This window comes from Amblyomma mixtum, chromosome 5 (assembly GCF_055824585.1).
Source record: "Amblyomma mixtum isolate Tamu chromosome 5, ASM5582458v1, whole genome shotgun sequence".
In the NCBI taxonomy this organism is placed as follows: Eukaryota; Metazoa; Arthropoda; class Arachnida; order Ixodida; family Ixodidae; genus Amblyomma; species Amblyomma mixtum.
In genome coordinates, this window is record NC_143016.1 from 201936322 (window position 1) to 201959953 (window position 23632).

Sequence of the window (23632 nt, forward strand, 5' to 3'; positions counted from 1 at the left end):
ACGGCTACCCAAGCTCATTCATCCGGCGCATTATCAGGAAGCAAGAAAGGCAAAACAAAATCCGGTCTATTATTTCCTCAGACGCATGCCAGAAGCGGAAACGTGTTTGCATCCCCTACGTGAGAGGCGTGAGCGAGACGCTCGGTCGCATTCTCGGAAAAGAAGGGGTGCTGACAACGCACAAACCGACCAGCACTATCGGTCGCCTTCTCCCCCGCCCAAAAAACCGGCAGCCCAGAGAAAAGGCCCAGGGCGTCGTGTACAAAATTCCGTGTTCCGTCTGCCCGGCGTCGTACATAGGGGAAACGAAGAACTTCGCGGAAAGGATGAACCAACACAAAGCGGACGTCCGTCACATGAATCGTCAACGCAGCGCCGTGGCCGAACACTGTGAAGGGTGTGACCACCCAATTGACTTCGACAGCACCATTGTATTGGAAACGGAAGCTAACCCACGCAGGAGGCTTCTACTCGAGTCGTGGCACATACAGCAAACACGAGAGAATGTTAATCGTTCCCTGGGGACTCTCCCCTCATCCTACGTCCATGGGCTGCGGCCATTGACCCGCAGGTCCTCCACACAGGGGCTTAAAAAGCCAAGCTGCGCTCGCCCGTAGTCACACCGTGAAGAAGGGGCCGAGCCGGTCCCGAAACGTCGTGTTTTTCCTGTATTTTACTTGGTTGGCGTCACTTACCTTCTCCTAAAAGAGATTTCAGTCTTTGGGAGTAACATTCACACCTAATGCACAGGCATATCGACCTAATTTGCTCCAAAGCACAAGCTTACCGCATATAAAATGCCTAATAAGATCAATTCTACAGCATACATGCCCTGTTTGGTCACCCTATCATGTGAGTGATGTAATAAAAACCTGAGTCTCTTCAAAAAAAGGAATAAGATTTATTTACGGCAGCAAGAGAAACTAAATGAAGCGTTTTCAGTGTTTTGCGATCGAGGTGAGAAATGGCAAATTTAATTTCAAAAAAATCGTTGTCATGACACTTACGACCAAAAACGAACCATTTAAATAGACTTATAAAAACAGATCAAACAACTTATCACAAGTAAAGAGATTTCAGTATCTGGGAGTAACATTCACACCTAATCCACAGGCATATCGACCTAATTTGCTCAAAAGCACAAGCTTACCGCATATAAAAATGCCTAATAAGACCAATTCTTGATCATACATGCGCTGTTTGGTCACCCTATCATGTGCGTGATGTAAAAAAACCTGAGTCTCTTCAAAGAAAAGCAATAAGATTTATTTACGGCAGCAAGAGAAACTAAATGAAGCGTTTTCAGTGTTTTGCGATCGAAGTGAGAAATGGCAAATTTAATTTCAAAAAAATCGTTGTCATGACACGACCAAAAAAGAACAATTTAAATACACTTATAAAAACACATCAAACAACTTATCACAAGTAAAGAGATTTCAGTCTTCACATTCACACCTAATGCACAGGCATATCGACCTAATTTGCTCCAAAGCACAAGCTTACCTCATATAAAAATGCCTAATATGACCAATTCTTGATCATGCATGCCCTGTTTGGTCACCCTATCATGTGAGTGATGTAAAAAAACCTGAGTCTCTTCAAAAAAAGGAATAAGATTTATTTACGGCAGCAAGAGAAACTAAATGAAGCGTTTTCAGTGTTCTGCGATTCAAGTGAGAAATGGCAAATTTAATTTCAAGAAAATCGTTGTCATGAAACTTACGACCAAAAACGAACCATTTAAATACACTTATAAAAACAGATCAAACAACTTATCACAAGTAAAGAGATTTCAGTATCTGGGAGTAACATTCACACCTAATCCACAGGCATATCGACCTAATTTGCTCAAAAGCACAAGCTTACCTCATATAAAAATGCCTAATAAGACCAATTCTTGATCATACATGCGCTGTTTGGTCACCCTATCATGTGCGTGATGTAAAAAAACCTGAGTCTCTTCAAAGAAAAGCAATAAGATTTATTTAAGGCAGCAAGAGAAACTAAATGAAGCGTTTTCAGTGTTCTGCGATTGAAGTGATAAATGGAAAATTTAATTTCAAGAAAATCGTCGACACTTACGACCAAACAAGAACCATTTAAATACACTTATAAAAACAGATCAAACAACTTATCACAAGTAAAGAGATTTCAGTCTTCACATTCACACCGAATGCACAGGCATATCGACCTAATTTGCTCCAAAGCACAAGCTTACCGCATATAAATATGCCTAATAAGACCAATTCTTGAGCATACATGCACTGTTTGGTCACCCTATCATGTGCGTGATGTAAAAAAAAACCTCAGTCTCTTCAAAGAAAAGCAATAAGATTTATTTACGGCAGGAAGAGAAACTAAATGAAGCGTTTTCAGTGTTCTGCGATTCAAGTGAGAAATGGCAAATTTAATTTCAAGAAAATCGTTGTCATGACACTTACGACCAAAAAAACCATTTAAATACACTTATAGAAACAGCTCAAACAACTTATCACAAGTAAAGAGATTTCAGTCTTTGGGAGTAACATTCACACCTAATGCACAGGCATATCGACCTAATTTGCTCCAAAGCACAAGCTTACCGCATATAAAATGCCTAATAAGATCAATTCTAGAGCATACATGCCCTGTTTGGTCACCCTATCATGTGAGTGATGTAATAAAAACCTGAGTCTCTTCAAAAAAAGCAATAAGATTTATTTACGGCAGCAAGAGAAACTAAATGAAGCGTTTTCACTGTTCTGCGATTGAAGTGAGAAATGGCAAAATTAATTTCAAGAAAATCGTCATGAAACTTACGACCAAAAAAGAACCATTTAAATACACTTATAAAAAGAGATCAAACAACTTATCACAAGTAAAGAGATTTAAGTATCTGGGAATAACATTCACACCTAATCCACAGGCATATCGACCTAATTTGCTCAAAAGCACAAGCTTACCGCATGTAAAAATGCCTAATAAGACCAATTCTTGATCATACATGCGCTGTTTGGTCACCCTATCATGTGCGTGATGTAAAAAAACCTGAGTCTCTTCAAAGAAAAGCAATAAGATTTATTTACGGCAGCAAGAGAAACTAAATGAAGCGTTTTCAGTGTTCTGCGATTGAAGTGATAAATGGCAAATTTAATTTCAAGAATATCGTTGTCATGACACTTACGACCAAAAAAGAACCATTTAAATACACTTATAAAAACAGATCAAACAACTTATCACAAGTAAAGAGATTTCAGTCTTCACATTCACACCTAATGCACAGGCATATCGACCTAATTTGCTCCAAAGCACAAGCTTACCGCATATAAATATGCCTAATAAGACCAATTCTTGAGCATACATGCACTGTTTGGTCACCCTATCATGTGCTTGATGTAAAAAAAACCTGAGTCTCTTCAAAGAAAAGCAATAAGATTTATTTACGGCAGGAACCGAAACTAAATGAAGCGTTTTCAGTGTTCTGCGATTCAAGTGAGAAATGGCAAATTTAATTTCAAGAAAATCGTTGTCATGACACTTACGACCAAAAAAAACCATTTAAATACACTTATAAAAACAGCTCAAACAACTTATCACAAGTAAAGAGATTTCAGTCTTTGGGAGTAACATTCACACCTAATGCACAGGCATATCGACCTAATTTGCTCCAAAGCACAAGCTTACCGCATATAAAATGCCTAATAAGATCAATTCTAGAGCATACATGCCCTGTTTGGTCACCCTATCATGTGAGTGATGTAATAAAAACCTGAGTCTCTTCAAAAAAAGCAATAAGATTTATTTACGGCAGCAAGAGAAACTAAATGAAGCGTTTTCAGTGTTCTGCGATTCAAGTGAGAAATGGCAAATTTAATTTCAAGAAAATCGTTGTCATGACACTTACGACCAAAAACGAACCATTTAAATACACTTATAAAAACAGATCAAACAACTTATCACAAGTAAAGAGATTTCAGTATCTGGGAGTAACATTCACACCTAATCCACAGGCATATCGACCTAATTTGCTCAAAAGCACAAGCTTACCGCATATAAAAATGCCTAATAAGACCAATTCTTGATCATACATGCGCTGTTTGGTCACCCTATCATGTGCGTGATGTAAAAAAACCTGAGTCTCTTCAAAGAAAAGCAATAAGATTTATTTACGGCAGCAAGAGAAACTAAATGAAGCGTTTTCAGTGTTCTGCGATTGAAGTGATAAATGGCGAATTTAATTTCAAGAAAATCGTTGTCATGACACTTACGACCAAAAAAGAACCGTTTAAATACACTTATAAAAACAGATCAAACAACTTATCACAAGTAAAGAGATTTCATTCTTCACATTCACACCTAATGCACAGGCATATCGACCTAATTTTCTCCAAAGCACAAGCTTACCGCATATAAAAATGCCTAATAAGAACAATTCTTGAGCATACATGCGCTGTTTGGTCCCCCTACATGTGCGTGATGTAAAAAAACCTGAGTCTCTTCTAAGAAAAGCAATAAGATTTATTTACGGCAGGAAGAGAAACTAAATGAAGCGTTTTCAGTGTTCTGGGATTCAAGTGAGAAATGGCAAATTTAATTTCGAGAAAATCGTTGTCATGACACTTACGACCAAAAAAACCATTTAAATACACTTATATAAACAGATCAAACAACTTATCACAAGTAAAGAGATTTCAGTCTTTGGGAGTAACATTCACACCTAATGCACAGGCATATCGACCTAATTTGCTCCAAAGCACAAGCTTACCGCATATAAAAATGCCTAATAAGATCAATTCTAGAGCATACATACCCAGTTTGGTCACCCTATCATGTGAGTGATGTAAAAAAAACCTGAGTCTCTTCAAAAAAAGCAATAAGATTTATTTACGGCAGCAAGAGAAACTAAATGAAGCGTTTTCAGTGTTCTGCGATTGAAGTGAGAAATGGCAAATTTAATTTCAAGAAAATCGTTGTCATGACACTTACGACCAAAAAAGAACCATTTAAATACACTTATAAAAAAGATCAAACAACTTATCACAAGTAAAGAGATTTCAGTCCTCACATTCACACCTAATGCACAGGCATATCGACCTAATTTGCTCCAAAGCACAAGCTTACCGCATATAAAAATGCCTAATAAGAACAATTCTTGAACATACATGCGGTGTTTGGTCCCCCTACATGTGCGTGATGTAAAAAAACCTGAGTCTCTTCTAAGAAAAGCAATTATATTTATTTACGGCAGCAAGAGAAACTAAATGAAGCGTTTTCAGTGTTCTGCGATTGAAGTGAGAAATGGCAAATTTAATTTCAAGAAAATCGTTGTCATGACACTTACGACCAAAAAAGAACCATTTAAATACACTTATAAAAACAGATCAAACAACTTATCACAATAAAGAGATTTCAGTCTTCACATTCACACCTAATGCACAGGCATATCGACCTAATTTGCTCCAAAGCACAAGCTTACCGCATATAAATATGCCTAATAAGACCAATTCTTGAGCATACATGCACTGTTTGGTCACCCTATCATGTGCGTCATGTAAAAAAAACCTGAGTCTCGTCAAAGAAAAGCAATAAGATTTATTTACGGCAGGAAGAGAAACTAAATGAAGCGTTTTCAGTGTTCTGCGATTCAAGTGAGAAATGGCAAATTTAATTTCAAGAAAATCGTTGTCATGACACTTACGACCAAAAAAACCATTTAAATACCCTTATAAAAACAGATCAAACAACTTATCACAAGTAAAGAGATTTCAGTATCTGGGAATAACATTCACACCTAATCCACAGGCATATCGACCTAATTTGCTCAAAAGCACAAGCTTACCGCATATAAAAATGCCTAATAAGACCAATTCTTGATCATGCATGCGCTGTTTGGTCACCCTATCATGTGCGTGATGTAAAAAAACCTGAGTCTCTTCAAAGAAAAGCAATAAGATTTATTTACGGCAGCAAGAGAAACTAAATGAAGCGTTTTCAGTGTTCTGCGATCGAAGTGAGAAATGGCAAATTTAATTTTAAAAAAATCGTTGTCATGACACGACCAAAAAAGAACAATTTAAATACACTTATAAAAACACATCAAACAACTTATCACAAGTAAAGAGATTTCAGTCTTTGGGAGTAACATTCACACCTAATGCACAGGCATATCGACCTAATTTGCTCCAAAGCACAAGCTTACCGCATATAAAATGCCTAATAAGATCAATTCTAGAGCATACATGCCCTGTTTGGTCACCCTATCATGTGAGTGATGTAATAAAAACCTGAGTCTCTTCAAAAAAAGCAATAAGATTTATTTACGGCAGCAAGAGAAACTAAAAGAAGCGTTTTCAGTGTTCTGCGATTCAAGTGAGAAATGGCAAATTTAATTTCAAGAAAATCGTTGTCATGAAACTTACGACCAAAAACGAACCATTTAAATACACTTATAAAAACAGATCAAACAACTTATCACAAGTAAAGAGATCTCAGTATCTGGGAGTAACATTCACACCTAATCCACAGGCATATCGACCTAATTTGCTCAAAAGCACAAGCTTACCCCATATAAAAATGCCTAATAAGACCAATTCTTGATCATACATGCGCTGTTTGGTCACCCTATCATGTGCGTGATGTAAAAAAACCTGAGTGTCTTCAAAGAAAAGCAATAAGATTTATTTACGGCAGCAAGAGAAACTAAATGAAGCGTTTTCAGTGTTCTGCGATTGAAGTGATAAATGGAAAATTTAATTTCAAGAAAATCGTCGACACTTACGACCAAAAAAGAACCATTTAAATACACTTATAAAAACAGATCAAACAACTTATCACAAGTAAAGAGATTTCAGTCTTCACATTCACACCGAATGCACAGGCATATCGACCTAATTTGCTCCAAAGCACAAGCTTACCGCATATAAATATGCCTAATAAGACCAATTCTTGAGCATACATGCACTGTTTGGTCACCCTATCATGTGCGTGATGTAAAAAAAACCTGAGTCTCTTCAAAGAAAAGCAATAAGATTTATTTACGGCAGGAAGAGAAACTAAATGAAGCGTTTTCAGTGTTCTGCGATTCAAGTGAGAAATGGCAAATTTAATTTCAAGAAAATCGTTGTCATGACACTTACGACCAAAAAAACCATTTAAATACACTTATAGAAACAGCTCAAACAACATATCACAAGTAAAGAGATTTCAGTCTTTGGGAGTAACATTCACACCTAATCCACAGGCATATCGACCTAATTTGCTCAAAAGCACAAGCTTACCGCATATAAAAATGCCTAATAAGACCAATTCTTGATCATGCATGCGCTGTTTGGTCACCCTATCATGTGCGTGATGTAAAAAAACCTGAGTCTCTTCAAAGAAAAGCAATAAGATTTATTTACGGCAGCAAGAGAAACTAAATGAAGCGTTTTCAGTGTTTTGCGATCGAAGTGAGAAATGGCAAATTTAATTTCAAAAAAATCGTTGTCATGACACGACCAAAAAAGAACAATTTAAATACACTTATAAAAACACATCAAACAACTTATCACAAGTAAAGAGATTTCAGTCTTCACATTCACACCTAATGCACAGGCATATCGACCTAATTTGCTCAAAAGCACAAGCTTACCGCATATAAGAATGCCTAATAAGACAAATTCTTGAGCATACATGCACTGTTTGGTCACCCTATTATGTGCGTGATGTAAAAAAACCTGAGTCTCTTCAAAGAAAAGCAATAAGATTTATTTACGGCAGGAAAAGAAACTAAATGAAGCGTTTTCAGTGTTCTGCGATTCAAGTGAGAAATGGCAAATTTAATTTCAAGAAAATCGTTGTCATGACACTTACGACCAAAAAAAAACCATTTAAATACACTTATAAAAACAGCTCAAACAACTTATCACAAGTAAAGAGATTTCAGTCTTTGGGAGTAACATTCACACCTAATGCACAGGCATATCGACCTAATTTTCTCCAAAGCACAAGCTTACCGCATATAAAATGCCTAATAAGATCAATTCTAGAGCATACATGCCCTGTTTGGTCACCCTATCATGTGAGTGATGTAATAAAAACCTGAGTCTCTTCAAAAAAAGCAATAAGATTTATTTACGGCAGCAAGAGAAACTAAATGACGCGTTTTCAGTGTTCTGCGATTCAAGTGAGAAATGGCAAATTTAATTTCAAGAAAATCGTTGTCATGAAACTTACGACCAAAAACGAACCATTTAAATACACTTATAAAAACAGATCAAACAACTTATCACAAGTAAAGAGATTTCAGTATCTGGGAGTAACATTCACACCTAATCCACAGGCATATCGACCTAATTTGCTCAAAAGCACAAGCTTACCCCATATAAAAATGCCTAATAAGACCAATTCTTGATCATACATGCGCTGTTTGGTCACCCTATCATGTGCGTGATGTAAAAAAACCTGAGTGTCTTCAAAGAAAAGCAATAAGATTTATTTACGGCAGCAAGAGAAACTAAATGAAGCGTTTTCAGTGTTCTGCGATTGAAGTGATAAATGGAAAATTTAATTTCAAGAAAATCGTCGACACTTACGACCAAAAAAGAACCATTTAAATACACTTATAAAAACAGATCAAACAACTTATCACAAGTAAAGAGATTTCAGTCTTCACATTCACACCGAATGCACAGGCATATCGACCTAATTTGCTCCAAAGCACAAGCTTACCGCATATAAATATGCCTAATAAGACCAATTCTTGAGCATACATGCACTGTTTGGTCACCCTATCATGTGCGTGATGTAAAAAAAACCTGAGTCTCTTCAAAGAAAAGCAATAAGATTTATTTACGGCAGGAAGAGAAACTAAATGAAGCGTTTTCAGTGTTCTGCGATTCAAGTGAGAAATGGCAAATTTAATTTCAAGAAAATCGTTGTCATGACACTTACGACCAAAAAAACCATTTAAATACACTTATAGAAACAGCTCAAACAACTTATCACAAGTAAAGAGATTTCAGTCTTTGGGAGTAACATTCACACCTAATGCACAGGCATATCGACATAATTTGCTCCAAAGCACAAGCTTACCGCATATAAAAATGCCTAATAAGATCAATTCTAGAGCATACATACCCTGTTTGGTCACCCTATCATGTGAGTGATGTAAAAAAAACCTGAGTCTCTTCAAAAAAAGCAATAAGATTTATTTACGGCAGCAAGAGAAACTAAATGAAGCGCTTTCAGTGTTCTGCGATTCAAGTGAGAAATGGCAAATTTAATTTCAAGAAAATCGTTGTCATGACACTTACGACAAAAAAAAACCATTTAAATACACTTATAAAAACAGCTCAAACAACTTATCACAAGTAAAGAGATTTCAGTCTTTGGGAGTAACATTCACACCTAATGCACAGGCATATCGACCTAATTTGCTCCAAAGCACAAGCTTACCGCATATAAAATGCCTAATAAGATCAATTCTAGAGCATACATGCCCTGTTTGGTCACCCTATCATGTGAGTGATGTAATAAAAACCTGAGTCTCTTCAAAAAAAGCAATAAGATTTATTTACGGCAGCAAGAGAAACTAAATGAAGCGTTTTCAGTGTTCTGCGATTCAAGTGAGAAATGGCAAATTTAATTTCAAGAAAATCGTTGTCATGAAACTTACGACCAAAAACGAACCATTTAAATACACTTATAAAAACAGATCAAACAACTTATCACAAGTAAAGAGATTTCAGTATCTGGGAATAACATTCACACCTAATCCACAGGCATATCGACCTAATTTGCTCAAAAGCACAAGCTTACCGCATATAAAAATGCCTAATAAGACCAATTCTTGATCATACATGCGCTGTTTGGTCACCCTATCATGTGCGTGATGTAAAAAAACCTGAGTCTCTTCAAAGAAAAGCAATAAGATTTATTTACGGCAGCAAGAGAAACTAAATGAAGCGTTTTCAGTGTTCTGCGATTGAAGTGATAAATGGAAAATTTAATTTCAAGAAAATCGTCGACACTTACGACCAAAAAAGAACCATTTAAATACACTTATAAAAACAGATCAAACAACTTATCACAAGTAAAGAGATTTCAGTCTTCACATTCACACCGAATGCACAGGCATATCGACCTAATTTGCTCCAAAGCACAAGCTTACCGCATATAAATATGCCTAATAAGACCAATTCTTGAGCATACATGCACTGTTTGGTCACCCTATCATGTGCGTGATGTAAAAAAAACCTGAGTCTCTTCAAAGAAAAGCAATAAGATTTATTTACGGCAGGAAGAGAAACTAAATGAAGCGTTTTCAGTGTTCTGCGATTCAAGTGAGAAATGGCAAATTTAATTTCAAGAAAATCGTTGTCATGACACTTACGACCAAAAAAACCATTTAAATACACTTATAGAAACAGCTCAAACAACTTATCACAAGTAAAGAGATTTCAGTCTTTGGGAGTAACATTCACACCTAATGCACAGGCATATCGACCTAATTTGCTCCAAAGCACAAGCTTACCGCATATAAAAATGCCTAATAAGATCAATTCTAGAGCATACATACCCTGTTTGGTCACCCTATCATGTGAGTGATGTAAAAAAAACCTGAGTCTCTTCAAAAAAAGCAATAAGATTTATTTACGGCAGCAAGAGAAACTAAATGAAGCGCTTTCAGTGTTCTGCGATTCAAGTGAGAAATGGCAAATTTAATTTCAAGAAAATCGTTGTCATGACACTTACGACCAAAAACGAACCTTTTAAATACACTTATAAAAACAGATCAAACAACTTATCACAAGTAAATAGATTTAAGTATCTGGGAATAACATTCACACCTAATCCACAGGCATATCGACCTAATTTGCTCAAAAGCACAAGCTTACCGCATATAAAAATGCCTAATAAGACCAATTCTTGATCATACATGCGCTGTTTGGTCACCCTATCAAGTGCGTGATGTAAAAAAACCTGAGTCTCTTCAAAGAAAAGCAATAAGATTTATTTACGGCAGCAAGAGAAACTAAATGAAGCGTTTTCAGTGTTCTGCGATTGAAGTGATAAATGGCAAATTTAATTTCAAGAAAATCGTTGTCATGACACTTACGACCAAAAAAGAACCATTTAAATACACTTATAAAAACAGATCAAACAACTTATCACAAGTAAAGAGATTTCAGTATCTGGGAGTAACATTCACATCTAATGCACAGGCATATGACCTAATTTGCTCCAAAGCACAAGCTTACCGCATATAAATATGCCTAATAAGACCAATTCTTGAGCATACATGCACTGTTTGGTCACCCTATCATGTGCGTGATGTAAAAAAAACCTGAGTCTCTTCAAAGAAAAGCAATAAGATTTATTTACGGCAGGAACGGAAACTAAATGAAGCGTTTTCAGTGTTCTGCGATTCAAGTGAGAAATGGCAAATTTAATTTCAAGAAAATCGTTGTCATGACACTTACGACCAAAAAAAACCATTTAAATACACTTATAAAAACAGCTCAAACAACTTATCACAAGTAAAGAGATTTCAGTCTTTGGGAGCAACATTCACACCTAATGCACAGGCATATCGACCTAATTTGCTCCAAAGCACAAGCTTACCGCATATAAAAATGCCTAATAAGACCAATTCTTGAGCATGCATGCGCTGTTTGGTCACCCTTTCATGTGCGTGATGTAAAAAAACCTGTGTCTCTTCAAAGAAAAGCAATAAGATTTATTTACGGCAGCAAGAGAAACTAAATGAAGCGTTTTCAGTGTTCTGCGATTGAAGTGATAAATGGAAAATTTAATTTCAAGAAAATCGTCGACACTTACGACCAAAAAAGAACCATTTAAATACACTTATAAAAACAGATCAAACAACTTATCACAAGTAAAGAGATTTCAGTCTTCACATTCACACCGAATGCACAGGCATATCGACCTAATTTGCTCCAAAGCACAAGCTTACCGCATATAAATATGCCTAATAAGACCAATTCTTGAGCATACATGCACTGTTTGGTCACCCTATCATGTGCGTGATGTAAAAAAAACCTGAGTCTCTTCAAAGAAAAGCAATAAGATTTATTTACGGCAGGAAGAGAAACTAAATGAAGCGTTTTCAGTGTTCTGCGATTCAAGTGAGAAATGGCAAATTTAATTTCAAGAAAATCGTTGTCATGACACTTACGACCAAAAAAACCATTTAAATACACTTATAGAAACAGCTCAAACAACTTATCACAAGTAAAGAGATTTCAGTCTTTGGGAGTAACATTCACACCTAATGCACAGGCATATCGACCTAATTTGCTCCAAAGCACAAGCTTACCGCATATAAAAATGCCTAATAAGATCAATTCTAGAGCATACATACCCTGTTTGGTCACCCTATCATGTGAGTGATGTAAAAAAAACCTGAGTCTCTTCAAAAAAAGCAATAAGATTTATTTACGGCAGCAAGAGAAACTAAATGAAGCGCTTTCAGTGTTCTGCGATTCAAGTGAGAAATGGCAAATTTAATTTCAAGAAAATCGTTGTCATGACACTTACGACCAAAAACGAACCTTTTAAATACACTTATAAAAACAGATCAAACAACTTATCACAAGTAAATAGATTTAAGTATCTGGGAATAACATTCACACCTAATCCACAGGCATATCGACCTAATTTGCTCAAAAGCACAAGCTTACCGCATATAAAAATGCCTAATAAGACCAATTCTTGATCATACATGCGCTGTTTGGTCACCCTATCAAGTGCGTGATGTAAAAATCCTGAGTCTCTTCAAAGAAAAGCAATAAGATTTATTTACGGCAGCAAGAGAAACTAAATGAAGCCTTTTCAGTGTTCTGCGATTGAAGTGATAAATGGCAAATTTAATTTCAAGAAAATCGTTGTCATGACACTTACGACCAAAAAAGAACCATTTAAATACACTTATAAAAACAGATCAAACAACTTATCACAAGTAAAGAGATTTCAGTATCTGGGAGTAACATTCACATCTAATGCACAGGCATATGACCTAATTTGCTCCAAAGCACAAGCTTACCGCATATAAAAATGCCTAATAAGATCAATTCTTGAGCATGCATGCGCTGTTTGGTCACCCTTTCATGTGCGTGATGTAAAAAAACCTGTGTCTCTTCAAAGAAAAGCAATAAGATTTAATTACAGCAGCAAGAGAAACTAAATGAAGCGTTTTCAGTGTTCTGCGATTGAAGTGAGAAATGGCAAATTTAATTTCAAGAAAATCGTTGTCATGAAACTTACGACCAAAAAAGAACCATTTAAATACACTTATAAAAACAGATCAAACAACTTATCACAAGCAAAGAGATTTCAGTCTTCACATTCACACCTAATGCACAGGCATATCGACCTAATTTGCTCCAAAGCACAAGCTTACCGCATATAAATATGCCTAATAAGACAAATTCTTGAGCATACATGCACTGTTTGGTCACCCTATCATGTGCGTGATGTAAAAAAAACCTGAGTCTCTTCAAAGAAAAGCAATAAGATTTATTTACGGCAGGAACGGAAACTAAATGAAGCGTTTTCAGTGTTCTGCGATTCAAGTGAGAAATGGCAAATTTAATTTCAAGAAAATCGTTGTCATGACACTTACGACCAAAAAAAACCATTTAAATACACTTATAAAAACAGCTCAAACAACTTATCACAAGTAAAGAGATTTCAGTCTTTGGGAGCAACATTCACACCTAATGCACAGGCATATCGACCTAATTTGCTCCAAAGCACAAGCTTACCGCATATAAAAATGCCTAATAAGACCAATTCTTGAGCATGCATGCGCTGTTTGGTCACCCTTTCATGTGCGTGATGTAAAAAAACCTGTGTCTCTTCAAAGAAAAGCAATAAGATTTATTTACAGCAGCAAGAGAAACTAAATGAAGCGTTTTCAGTGTTTTGCGATCGAAGTGAGAAATGGCAAATTTAATTTCAAAAAAATCGTTGTCATGACACGACCAAAAAAGAACAATTTATATACACTTATAAAAACACATCAAACAACTTATCACAAGTAAAGAGATTTCAGTCTTCACATTCACACCTAATGCACAGGCATATCGACCTAATTTGCTCCAAAGCACCAGCTTACCGAATATAAAAATGCCTAATGAGACCAATTCTTGAGCATACATTCGCTGTTTGGTCACCCTATCATGTGCGTGATGTAAAAAAACCTGAGTCTCTTCAGAGAAAAGCAATAAGATTTATTTACGGCAGCAAGAAAAACTAAATAAAGCGTTTTCAGTGTTCTGCGATTGAAGTGTGAAATGTCAAATTTAATTTCAAGAAAATCGTTGTCATGACACTTACGACCAAGAAAGAACCATTTAAATACACTTATAAAAACAGATCAAACAACTTATCACAAGTAAAGAGATTTCAGTGTTTGGGAGTAACATTCACACTTAATGCACAGGCATATCGACCTAATTTGCTCCAAAGCACAAGCTTACCGCATATAAATATGCCTAATAAGACAAATTCTTGAGCATACATGCACTGTTTGGTCACCCTATCATGTGCGTGATGTAAAAAAAACCTGAGTCTCTTCAAAGAAAAGCAATAAGATTTATTTACGGCAGGAACAGAAACTAAATGAAGCGTTTTCAGTGTTCTGCGATTCAAGTGAGAAATGGCAAATTTAATTTCAAGAAAATCGTTGTCATGACACTTACGACCAAAAACGAACCATTTAAATACACTTATAAAAACAGATCAAACAACTTATCACAAGTAAAGAGATTTCAGTATCTGGGAGTAACATTCACACCTAATCCACAGGCATATCGACCTAATTTGCTCAAAAGCACAAGCTTACCGCATATAAAAATGCCTAATAAGACCAATTCTTGATCATACATGCGCTGTTTTGTCACCCTATCATGTGCGTGATGTAAAAAAACCTGAGTCTCTTCAATGAAAAGCAATAAGATTTATTTACGGCAGCAAGAGAAACTAAATGAAGCGTTTTCAGTGTTCTGCGATTGAAGTGATAAATGGCGAATTTAATTTAAAGAAAATCGTTGTCATGACACTTACGACCAAAAAAGAAACGTTTAAATACACTTATAAAAACAGATCAAACAACTTATCACAAGGAAAGAGATTTCAGTCTTCACATTCACACCTAATGCACAGGCATATCGACCTAATTTGCTCCAAAGCACAAGCTTACCGCATATAAAAATGCCTAATAAGAACAATTCTTGAGCATACATGCGCTGTTTGGTCCCCCTACATGTGCGTGATGTAAAAAAACCTGAGTCTCTTCTAAGAAAAGCAATAAGATTTATTTACGGCAGCAAGAGAAACTAAATGAAGCGTTTTCAGTGTTCTGCGATTGAAGTGAGAAATGGCAAATTTAATTTCAAGAAAATCGTTGTCATGACACTTACGACCAAAAAAGAACCATTTAAATACACTTATAAAAACAGATCAAACAACTTATCACAAGTAAAGAGATTTCAGTCTTCACATTCACACCTAATGCACAGGCATATCGACCTAATTTGCTCCAAAGCACAAGCTTACCGCATATTATTATGCCTAATAAGATCAATTCTAGAGCATACATACCCTGTTTGGTCACCCTATCATGTGAGTGATGTAAAAAAAACCTGAGTCTCTTCAAAAAAAGCAATAAGATTTATTTACGGCAGCAAGAGAAACTAAATGAAGCGCTTTCAGTGTTCTGCGATTCAAGTGAGAAATGGCAAATTTAATTTCAAGAAAATCGTTGTCATGACACTTACGACCAAAAACGAACCATTTAAATACACTTATAAAAACAGATCAAACAACTTATCACAAGTAAAGAGATTTCAGTATCTGGGAGTAACATTCACATCTAATGCACAGGCATATGACCTAATTTGCTCCAAAGCACAAGCTTACCGCATATAAAAATGCCTAATAAGATCAATTCTTGAGCATGCATGCGCTGTTTGGTCACCCTATCATGTGCGTGATGTAAAAAAACCTGAGTCTCTTCAAAGAAAAGCAATAAGATTTATTTACGGCAGCAAGAGAAACTAAATGAAGCGTTTTCAGTGTTTTGCGATCGAAGTGAGAAATGGCAAATTTAATTTAAAAAAAATCGTTGTCATGACACGACCAAAAAAGAACAATTTAAATACACTTATAAAAACACATCAAACAACTTATCACAAGTAAAGAGATTTCAGTCTTCACATTCACACCTAATGCACAGGCATATCGACCTAATTTGCTCCAAAGCACCAGCTTACCGCATATAAGTATGCCTAATAAGACAAATTCTTGAGCATACATGCACTGTTTGGTCACCCTATTATGTGCGTGATGTAAAAAAAACGTGAGTCTCTTCAAAGAAAAGCAATAAGATTTATTTACGGCAGGAACAGAAACTAAATGAAGCGTTTTCAGTGTTCTGCGATTCAAGTGAGAAATGGCAAATTTAATTTCAAGAAAATCGTTGTCATGACACTTACGACCAAAAAAACCATTTAAATACACTTATAAAAACAGCTCAAACAACTTATCACAAGTAAAGAGATTTCAGTCTTTGGGAGTAACATTCACACCTAATGCACAGGCATATCGACCTAATTTGCTCCAAAGCACAAGCTTACCGCATATAAAATGCCTAATAAGATCAATTCTAGAGCATACATGCCCTGTTTGGTCACCCTATCATGTGAGTGATGTAATAAAAACCTGAGTCTCTTCAAAAAAAGCAATAAGATTTATTTACGGCAGCAAGAGAAACTAAATGAAGCGTTTTCAGTGTTCTGCGATTCAAGTGAGAAATGGCAAATTTAATTTCAAGAAAATCGTTGTCATGAAACTTACGACCAAAAACGAACCATTTAAATACACTTATAAAAACAGATCAAACAACTTATCACAAGTAAAGAGATTTCAGTATCTGGGAGTAACATTCACACCTAATCCACAGGCATATCGACCTAATTTGCTCAAAAGCACAAGCTTACCGCATATAAAAATGCCTAATAAGACCAATTCTTGATCATACATGCGCTGTTTGGTCACCCTATCATGTGCGTGATGTAAAAAAACCTGAGTCTCTTCAAAGAAAAGCAATAAGATTTATTTACGGCAGCAAGAGAAACTAAATGAAGCGTTTTCAGTGTTCTGCGATTGAAGTGATAAATGGAAAATTTAATTTCAAGAAAATCGTCGACACTTACGACCAAAAAAGAACCATTTAAATACACTTATAAAAACAGATCAAACAACTTATCACAAGTAAAGAGATTTCAGTCTTCACATTCACACCGAATGCACAGGCATATCGACCTAATTTGCTCCAAAGCACAAGCTTACCGCATATAAATATGCCTAATAAGACCAATTCTTGAGCATACATGCACTGTTTGGTCACCCTATCATGTGCGTGATGTAAAAAAAACCTGAGTCTCTTCAAAGAAAAGCAATAAGATTTATTTACGGCAGGAAGAGAAACTAAATGAAGCGTTTTCAGTGTTCTGCGATTCAAGTGAGAAATGGCAAATTTAATTTCAAGAAAATCGTTGTCATGACACTTACGACCAAAAAAACCATTTAAATACACTTATAGAAACAGCTCAAACAACTTATCACAAGTAAAGAGATTTCAGTCTTTGGGAGTAACATTCACACCTAATGCACAGGCATATCGACCTAATTTGCTCCAAAGCACAAGCTTACCGCATATAAAAATGCCTAATAAGATCAATTCTAGAGCATACATACCCTGTTTGGTCACCCTATCATGTGAGTGATGTAAAAAAAACCTGAGTCTCTTCAAAAAAAGCAATAAGATTTATTTACGGCAGCAAGAGAAACTAAATGAAGCGCTTTCAGTGTTCTGCGATTCAAGTGAGAAATGGCAAATTTAATTTCAAGAAAATCGTTGTCATGACACTTACGACCAAAAACGAACCTTTTAAATACACTTATAAAAACAGATCAAACAACTTATCACAAGTAAATAGATTTAAGTATCTGGGAATAACATTCACACCTAATCCACAGGCATATCGACCTAATTTGCTCAAAAGCACAAGCTTACCGCATATAAAAATGCCTAATAAGACCAATTCTTGATCATACATGCGCTGTTTGGTCACCCTATCAAGTGCGTGATGTAAAAAAACCTGAGTCTCTTCAAAGAAAAGCAATAAGATTTATTTACGGCAGCAAGAGAAACTAAATGAAGCGTTTTCAGTGTTCTGCGATTGAAGTGATAAATGGCAAATTTAATTTCAAGAAAATCGTTGTCATGACACTTACGACCAAAAAAGAACCATTTAAATACACTTATAAAAAGAGATCAAACAACTTATCACAAGTAAAGAGATTTCAGTATCTGGGAGTAACATTCACATCTAATGCACAGGCATATGACCTAATTTGCTCCAAAGCACAAGCTTACCGCATATAAAAATGCCTAATAAGATCAATTCTTGAGCATGCATGCGCTGTTTGGTCACCCTTTCATGTGCGTGATGTAAAAAAACCTGTGTCTCTTCAAAGAAAAGCAATAAGATTTAATTACAGCAGCAAGAGAAACTAAATGAAGCGTTTTCAGTGTTCTGCGATTGAAGTGAGAAATGGCAAATTTAATTTCAAGAAAATCGTTGTCATGAAACTTACGACCAAAAAAGAACCATTTAAATACACTTATAAAAACAGATCAAACAACTTATCACAAGCAAAGAGATTTCAGTCTTCACATTCACACCTAATGCACAGGCATATCGACCTAATTTGCTCCAAAGCACAAGCTTACCGCATATAAATATGCCTAATAAGACAAATTCTTGAGCATACATGCACTGTTTGGTCACCCTATCATGTGCGTGATGTAAAAAAAACCTGAGTCTCTTCAAAGAAAAGCAATAAGATTTATTTACGGCAGGAACGGAAACTAAATGAAGCGTTTTCAGTGTTCTGCGATTCAAGTGAGAAATGGCAAATTTAATTTCAAGAAAATCGTTGTCATGACACTTACGACCAAAAAAAACCATTTAAATACACTTATAAAAACAGCTCAAACAACTTATCACAAGTAAAGAGATTTCAGTCTTTGGGAGCAACATTCACACCTAATGCACAGGCATATCGACCTAATTTGCTCCAAAGCACAAGCTTACCGCATATAAAAATGCCTAATAAGACCAATTCTTGAGCATGCATGCGCTGTTTGGTCACCCTTTCATGTGCGTGATGTAAAAAAACCTGTGTCTCTTCAAAGAAAAGAAATAAGATTTATTTACAGCAGCAAGAGAAACTAAATGAAGCGTTTTCAGTGTTTTGCGATCGAAGTGAGAAATGGCAAATTTAATTTCAAAAAAATCGTTGTCATGACACGACCAAAAAAGAACAATTTATATACACTTATAAAAACACATCAAACAACTTATCACAAGTAAAGAGATTTCAGTCTTCACATTCACACCTAATGCACAGGCATATCGACCTAATTTGCTCCAAAGCACCAGCTTACCGAATATAAAAATGCCTAATGAGACCAATTCTTGAGCATACATTCGCTGTTTGGTCACCCTATCATGTGCGTGATGTAAAAAAACCTGAGTCTCTTCAGAGAAAAGCAATAAGATTTATTTACGGCAGCAAGAAAAACTAAATGAAGCGTTTTCAGTGTTCTGCGATTGAAGTGTGAAATGTCAAATTTAATTTCAAGAAAATCGTTGTCATGACACTTACGACCAAAAAAGAACCATTTAAATACACTTTAAAAACAGATCAAACAACTTATCACAAGTAAAGAGATTTCAGTGTTTGGGAGTAACATTCACACTTAATGCACAGGCATATCGACCTAATTTGCTCCAAAGCACAAGCTTACCGCATATAAATATGCCTAATAAGACAAATTCTTGAGCATACCTGCACTGTTTGGTCACCCTATCATGTGCGTGATGTAAAAAAAACCTGAGTCTCTTCAAAGAAAAGCAATAAGATTTATTTACGGCAGGAACAGAAACTAAATGAAGCGTTTTCAGTGTTCTGCGATTCAAGTGAGAAATGGCAAATTTAATTTCAAGAAAATCGTTGTCATGACACTTACGACCAAAAACGAACCATTTAAATACACTTATAAAAACAGATCAAACAACTTATCACAAGTAAAGAGATTTCAGTATCTGGGAGTAACATTCACACCTAATCCACAGGCATATCGACCTAATTTGCTCAAAAGCACAAGCTTACCGCATATAAAAATGCCTAATAAGACCAATTCTTGATCATACATGCGCTGTTTTGTCACCCTATCATGTGCGTGATGTAAAAAAACCTGAGTCTCTTCAATGAAAAGCAATAAGATTTATTTACGGCAGCAAGAGAAACTAAATGAAGCGTTTTCAGTGTTCTGCGATTGAAGTGAGAAATGGCAAATTTAATTTCAAGAAAATCGTTTTCATGACACTTACGACCAAAAAAGAACCATTTAAATACACTTATAAAAACAGATCAAACAACTTATCACAAGTAAAGAGATTTCAGTCTTCACATTCACACCTAATGCACAGGCATATCGACCTAATTTGCTCCAAAGCACAAGCTTACCGCATATAAATATGCCTAATAAGACCAATTCTTGAGCATACATGCACTGTTTGGTCACCCTATCATGTGCGTGATGTAAAAAAAACCTGAGTCTCTTCAAAGAAAAGCAATAAGATTTATTTACGGCAGGAAGAGAAACTAAATGAAGCGTTTTCAGTGTTCTGCGATTCAAGTGAGAAATGGCAAATTTAATTTCAAGAAAATCGTTGTCATGACACTTACGACCAAAAAAACCATTTAAATACACTTATAAAAACAGATCAAACAACTTATCACAAGTAAAGAGATTTCAGTATCTGGGAATAACATTCACACCTAATCCAAAGGCATATCGACCTAATTTGCTCAAAAGCACAAGCTTACCGCATATAAAAATGCCTAATAAGACCAATTCTTGATCATGCATGCGCTGTTTGGTCACCCTATCATGTGCGTGATGTAAAAAAACCTGAGTCTCTTCAAAGAAAAGCAATAAGATTTATTTACGGCAGCAAGAGAAACTAAATGAAGCGTTTTCAGTGTTTTGCGATCGAAGTGAGAAATGGCAAATTTAATTTCAAAAAAATCGTTGTCATGACACGACCAAAAAAGAACAATTTAAATACACTTATAAAAACACATCAAACAACTTATCACAAGTAAAGAGATTTCAGTCTTCACATTCACACCTAATGCACAGGCATATCGACCTAATTTGCTCCAAAGCACCAGCTTACCGCATATAAAAATGCCTAATAAGACCAATTCTTGAGCATACATGTGCTGTTTGGTCACCATATCATGTGCGTGATGTAAAAAAACCTGAGTCTCTTCAAAGAAAAGCAATAAGATTTATTTACAGCAGCAAGAGAAACTAAATGAAGCGTTTTCAGTGTTCTGCGATTGAAGTGAAAAATGGCAAATTTAATTTCAAGAAAATCGTTGTCATGAAAGTTACGACCAAAAAAGAACCATTTAAATACACTTATAAAAACAGATCAAACAACTTATCACAAGTAAAGAGATTTCAGTCTTCACATTCACACCTAATGCACAGGCATATCGACCTAATTTGCTCCAAAGCACAAGCTTACCGCATATAAGTATGCCTAATAAGACAAATTCTTGAGCATACATGCACTGTTTGGTCACCCTATTATGTGCGTGATGTAAAAAAAACGTGAGTCTCTTCAAAGAAAAGCAATGAGAATTATTTACGGCAGGAACAGAAACTAAATGAAGCGTTTTCAGTGTTCTGCGATTCAAGTGAGAAATGGCAAATTTAATTTCAAGAAAATCGTTGTCATGAAAGTTACGACCAAAAAAGAACCATTTAAATACACTTATAAAAACAGATCAAACAACTTATCACAAGTAAAGAGATTTCAGTCTTCACATTCAAACCTAATGCACAGGCATATCGACCTAATTTGCTCCAAAGCACAAGCTTACCGCATATAAGTATGCCTAATAAGACAAATTCTTGAGCATACATGCACTGTTTGGTCACCATATCATGTGCGTGATGTAAAAAAACCTGAGTCTCTTCAAAGAAAAGCAATAAGATTTATTTACAGCAGCAAGAGAAACTAAATGAAGCGTTTTCAGTGTTCTGCGATTGAAGTGAAAAATGGCAAATTTAATTTCAAGAAAATCGTTGTCATGAAAGTTACGACCAAAAAAGAACCATTTAAATACACTTATAAAAACAGATCAAACAACTTATCACATTTAAAGAGATTTCAGTCTTCACATTCACACCTAATGCACAGGCATATCGACCTAATTTGCTCCAAAGCACCAGCTTACCGCATATAAGTATGCCTGATAAGACAAATTCTTGAGCATACATGCACTGTTTGGTCACCCTATTATGTGCGTGATGTAAAAAAAACGTGAGTCTCTTCAAAGAAAAGCAATAAGATTTATTTACGGCAGGAACAGAAACTAAATGAAGCGTTTTCAGTGTTCTGCGATTCAAGTGAGAAATGGCAAATTTAATTTCAAGAAAATCGTTGTCATGAAAGTTACGACCAAAAAAGAACCATTTAAATACACTTATAAAAACAGATCAAACAACTTATCACAAGTAAAGAGATTTCAGTCTTCACATTCAAACCTAATGCACAGGCATATCGACCTAATTTGCTCCAAAGCACAAGCTTACCGCATATAAGTATGCCTAATAAGACAAATTCTTGAGCATACATGCACTGTTTGGTCACCATATCATGTGCGTGATGTAAAAAAACCTGAGTCTCTTCAAAGAAAAGCAATAAGATTTATTTACAGCAGCAAGAGAAACTAAATGAAGCGTTTTCAGTGTTCTGCGATTGAAGTGAAAAATGGCAAATTTAATTTCAAGAAAATCGTTGTCATGAAAGTTACGACCAAAAAAGAACCATTTAAATACACTTATAAAAACAGATCAAACAACTTATCACAAGTAAAGAGATTTCAGTCTTCACATTCACACCTAATGCACAGGCATATCGACCTAATTTGCTCCAAAGCACCAGCTTACCGCATATAAGTATGCCTAATAAGATCAATTCTAGAGCATACATACCCTGTTTGGTCACCCTATCATGTGAGTGATGTAAAAAAAACCTGAGTCTCTTCAAAAAAAGCAATAAGATTTATTTACGGCAGCAAGAGAAACTAAATGAAGCGCTTTCAGTGTTCTGCGATTCAAGTGAGAAATGGCAAATTTAATTTCAAGAAAATCGTTGTCATGACACTTACGACCAAAAACGAACCATTTAAATACACTTATAAAAACAGATCAAACAACTTATCACAAGAAAAGAGATTTCAGTATCTGGGAGTAACATTCACATCTAATGCACAGGCATATGACCTAATTTGCTCCAAAGCACAAGCTTACCGCATATAAAAATGCCTAATAAGATCAATTCTTGAGCATGCATGCGCTGTTTGGTCACCCTATCATGTGCGTGATGTAAAAAAACCTGAGTCTCTTCAAAGAAAAGCAATAAGATTTATTTACGGCAGCAAGAGAAACTAAATGAAGCGTTTTCAGTGTTTTGCGATCGAAGTGAGAAATGGC